The sequence below is a fragment of the Macaca mulatta genome, chromosome 10, assembly GCF_049350105.2.
Source record: "Macaca mulatta isolate MMU2019108-1 chromosome 10, T2T-MMU8v2.0, whole genome shotgun sequence".
Lineage (NCBI taxonomy): Eukaryota > Metazoa > Chordata > Mammalia > Primates > Cercopithecidae > Macaca > Macaca mulatta.
In genome coordinates, this window is record NC_133415.1 from 72,160,120 (window position 1) to 72,165,333 (window position 5,214).

The 5,214-nt window shown below is 42.1% G+C and overlaps 1 pseudogene; it reads right to left on the minus strand.

The window, feature by feature from the left end:
- Positions 1-1,860: 1,860 nt before the first annotated feature.
- On the minus strand, positions 1,861-2,084 carry LOC100429552 (anaphase-promoting complex subunit 13 pseudogene; annotated as a pseudogene).
- Between the last annotated feature and the right edge of the window lie 3,130 nt (positions 2,085-5,214).

The following is a 5,214-nucleotide window of genomic DNA, read 5'->3' on the forward strand; positions in this document are numbered from 1 at the left end:
AATTCCAGGCCAAGGAGTCTTCCCCAAATTCCACAGCAAATGAGCAACTATTGCTTGATTTTGACTGGAGAAGTGGTGTGATCAGGGACATGCATTAGGAGGTTGTCTGACAGTACGCTAGATGGAAGGGGCACACTGGCTAGGAGGATTGCTTATGCCATAAGGAGTGAACAAAGATAGTAACTTTGGGAATGGAAAGGTGGGCACTCAGGAGAGACTGTCACTCAAGAGAGACTGTCTAAGGTTTAGCTCTCTAGAAGCAGGCCCTAAGGTGAGCCTACATGGGCAGGTAATTTATCAGAGCATTGCTCCCAAGAGAAGTCAGTAAGGGAGTGGAGCAAGCAGGACATGGAAGGAGGAGAGGGCAAGCAAGACTGTGCTTTCAGGGCAAATGCCAGCCTCAGCTTGGTCGCACAAGGAGCTCTGGAGCACAAATTACAGTTCAGTGTTTGTTTGTTTTGAGAAGAGATTTCAATTATTCAGTGTTTTTAGTTTTTAAATAAGGGATACAGAAATATAAGCCATGGCTTCTTCCCAGAGTTTACAATCTGGATAGAGAACATGAAAGACACTGATTAACAGAGGCAAGTAATTTCAGGAGATAAATATACACAGATGTGTTTTGCAAAATACAGGTTCTTATACAAATATATAAGTAAATACTGATTGCATGGTGGTTTGGTTTTATCTGAAAGGGCTTTGAGAAAATAAGAAATGCCATTAATGGATAAAACTAGCAGTCTACCTAGCCAGACATGCTTTCCAGCAGCACCAATGGACATTGTAGGGAGAACAGGCGTAACTGTCAGATAATTTTTTAATTCACAGATTTATCCAACATTTGAAAATACCATGAAGAATCCGAGGAATGCCAGTAATCAGTGAATGGGATATCTACATGTCCATAACATCTATAGGCTAAACCCACTCAGAATGCTGTTCACTAAGGGTTTATGTTTAATAAGCCCTCCTGGTGGTTCTGCTGCAGGTTCAAGTCTGAGAAGCACAAAATTAAATGAGATGGCATTTAAGATGCAGCATAGTGTAATGATTAGAGACACAGGCATTGGAGCCAGATTACTTGGTCCATGGGCAAGTTCTATAATATGAAATGTTAATAACACTGTAACACTCCTATGTCTGGCTTCTGGCTTCCTCTTTTTTTTTTTTTTTTTTTTTTTTTTTTGGCAGAGTCTTGCTCTGTCGCCCAGGCTAGAGTGCAGTGGCACGATCTCTGTTCACTGCAACTTCCACCTCCCAGGTTCAAGCAATTCTCACGCCTTAGCCTCCCAAGTAGCTGAGATTATAGCCCCCCCACTCCCACACACCATGCCTGGCTAATTTTTTGTATTTTTATTAGAGACAGGGTTTCGCCATATTGGTCAGGCTGGTCTCGAACTCCTGACCTCAGGTGATCCACCCTCCTTGGCCTCCCAAAGTGCTGGGATTACAGGTGTGAGCCACCACGCCCAGCCCTGGCTTCCTTTTTTTTTTTTTGCCTTTCCAGCTCATACCTTCAATCATTTGTGTCACAGGACACATATAAGTACTTGGGAGGAGATAAACTTTGACAGTAAAGCAAAATCAGAGTTAAAGGCAAATGTTTAACCAATCATATCCAGTTACAAGCTACTCAATGAAGAGTTTTAGATTTATAGAGCCAAATATTCCACACTCCTGAGAAATCTCAGCTTTTCATTCTGTAAATATTTTCATGCTGCACATAGCTGCCACTAACTAAATAAGTATACATATTTTAGTGTTGATTTATTACTCAAAGATTTGAATTAGGAGATTGAAATAAAACATTTGTATCTATGTATTTTTTAAAAAATCCATGCATGAGAAAGGAGCCAAGTGTCAGTTTTCAATGAGGGGAACGTTCTCATGGAGGTGTTGTAAGGTTAAGTCTGTCCACTTCATTTCTTGCTCTTTGGAAGATTCTGGGTGCCAACATTGTCTTGTTCAGGTTTAGGAAACTCATTCAGTGGAACTGCAACATCCTCCCATGGCAGCCTGTCTTCTCACCAAGCGTTGTCAATCAAATCCAAGATTCTTCCATCTCTTTGTACCTCACTGTTCATTTTCCTGGAGCTTTAACCTTGTCAGATCTGCACCTGCTGCACCGCTGTGCCAGCTTCCTCTGGACCATACCCTCAGCATCACATGACTCACACACTCTTCTCCCAGATCCCTGCATGTAGGTGAACTCATTTGCTCACATGGAGGGAAAGTCTGGAGAAGACCTCGTTTCTTTTCTTCTTTCTTTTATTTATTTATTCATTTATTTTAAACAGAGTCTCAGTCTGTCACCCAGGCTGGTATGCAGTGGTACGATCTCAGCTCACTGCAACCTCCGCCATCCGGGTTCATGCTATGTTTCATTAAATAGACATAGGATTATAGAAAGAATTCAAAAAATTCTTGAGTTGGGAAGTTCAATAATTGAAATGAAATATTGACTGGAGAGGCTCAACAGCAAATTTGACCTGGCAGAAGAATCAGTGAACATGAAAATTGGCCAATTGGGATTATCCAGGGTGAGAAACACAGTTTGACAGTTCCTCAAAACTCAAACATACAGTTTTTATATGACATAACAATTCCACTCCTAGGTATAAATCCAAGTGAATTGAAAACATATGTCCACATGAAAATGTGTACATAAATGTTTATTGCACCACCAAAAGTGGAAACAACCCAAATGTCCACCAATTTATAAATTGACTTTTTCAGTGTGATATAGCCACACAAATGGAATATTATTCAACTATTAAAAAAAGTAAGTAACAACACTGCCACCATATTGATCAACCATATGCTTAAAAGCACTGTGCCCACTGGGTGCAGTGGCTCACGCCTGCAATCCCAGCACTTAGGGAGGCCGAGGCAGGCGGATCACGAGGTCAGGAGATCCAGATCATCCTGGCTAACACAGTGAAACTCTGTCTCTACTAAAAATACAAAGAATTAGTCAGGCGTGGTGGTGGGTGCCTGTAGTCCCAGCTACTTGGGAGGTTTCGCCATATTGGCCAGGCTGGTCTCGAACTCCTGACCTCAGGTGATCCACCCTTCTTGGCCTCCCAAAGTGCTGGGATTACAGGCATGAGCCACCATGCCCAGCCCTGACTTCCTCTTTTTTTTTTTTTTTTTTTTTTTTTGCCTTTCCATCTCATACCTTCAATCATTTGTGTCACAGGACACATATAAGTACTTGGAGGGAGATAAACTGGAGGGCAGTGGCACAATCTCGGCTCACTGCGACCTCTGCCTTCTGGGTTCAAGCAATTCTCCTGCCTCAGCCTCCCAAGTAGTTGGGACTACAGGCACGCACCACCATGCCCGGCTAATTTTTGTATTTTTTAGTAGAGATGGGGTTTCCACCATGTTGGCTAGGCTGGTCTCCAACTCCTGACCTCAAATGATCCACCCACCTCGGATGGGGATCTCTCCCACAGTGTTGGGATTACAGGCATGAGCCACCGTGCCTGGCCTGAAGACTTTGTTTCTACTAGGAGTGAGGGGGCAGTGGGTGGAATGAATGTGATGATGACAGAGGCTGGACATAAGCTTTCTTTGATTTTGTTTGAAGTCGAGTCAACTGGGCTTTTATCCTTTGGTACCAGTCAGTCATTGACTATAGGCAACCCAGGGTGATACGTATTTCCAAGCATTGGGAGGAAAGAATGCTGAGTCTCAGAGGCAGCTCTCAGGTTGAAACTATGGAAGCATAGCAGGCAGAATCAAAGAGATGGGCACAGAGAGCCAGTAAAGAGCCTCAGGACCTGGGAGCTCACCAACAGCATCCGCTTCTGCGGTGGTGCAGCTTGAGTGCAGGGCAGCTTGTGGGGTGTGAAGATGAGGGTGATGGAAAGGAAGTGAAGGCAGCACCAATCCCTGTGCCCTTGGTCTTGGGGGAATGGTCAAGCAAAGAAAGATAAGGAAGGTGTTGGGGTCAGTTTTGGATAGAAAATGTACAAAACTGTATTTTCCGTGAATCCATTATTGAGAACATCAGAGCTTAGCTCAACTTCCGAGGGATGCAAAGGCCCTAAAACTTTGTAAGTTGTATGAACTCAGAGCCCCTGTAATGGTGGGGTTCCATTTCCCACCTTGGTGCATTAATTTCTTTTCATTTTCCAGAAATGTCTACTTAATTTTTACACATGAGGGTGATCAAAGTGAAACATTTTTTTAAATGCTTTTAGTTACTCTGAGGAACCATAACTGGATGGCAATATTTTATTGTTACTAACGAGGAAAGTGGAACTAGATATTGATCACATTAGTATATTGTTCAAGTTAAACAAGAATGAACAAGAAACTGTTATACATTTTATCTGGCCTCCAGGGTTAGTCTAAATGAAAAATATTACTTCTGTATGTTAAAATATATGCAAAGGCAATCTGTAGTGACAAACTAAATTTTGATAGATGAAGGAAAAACAGGCACTTGAAGAAAACAACAAGTATTTTCTAATCTAATATAACTACTTGAATCTTAACTCTTGGGCGATGTTCTAATTTCACTTTAACTTAACACAATTCCTGTTTGCTCATTGTAGTCAGGAAGCTATTCTAGACCTTGTGGGAAGCAGAGAATTTGAAAGCCTTGACTCCGTGGACTGTTCTTAAAAGTTTTTTTGTCTGAAATAAAAGTAGATATTTAAATATTCACAGTGTCATTAAGCTACGAGATCTTGGGCAAATCATTTCCTTGCTTTATGCAAACTGCATTGATTTCCACCTACCATGTGCCAAGCATTGTGCAGATAAGGTGATCTTTAAGCCCCCCTTTAAAATGAGGAAGTAATAGCATCTTCCGTGCAGGAGTCCTGTGAAGATGAAATGACTGCTCCTCCAAGTGTGGTCACTGGACCAGCAGCTTCTGCAAAATCTGAGCACTTGTAGAAATGCAGATTCCCAGCTTCATCCCAGACCTGCTGAATCAACACCCATAAGGATGGGGTCCTGGAATATGTTTAATAAGCCTCCCTGGTGATTCTGATGATGGTTCAAGTCTTAAAAGCAGCAAATTAAATGAAATAGCATTTAAGATGCAGCATAGTGTAATGATTGGGAACATAGGCACTGGAGCCAGGCAACTTCCCTCATGGGCAATTCTATAACCTTGGGACCTTCCCTGAATCTCAGTGTCTCTGTTTTCTCATCTGTTGTATGGCATATAGTAACACAGGAGGTATGTGAGCATTT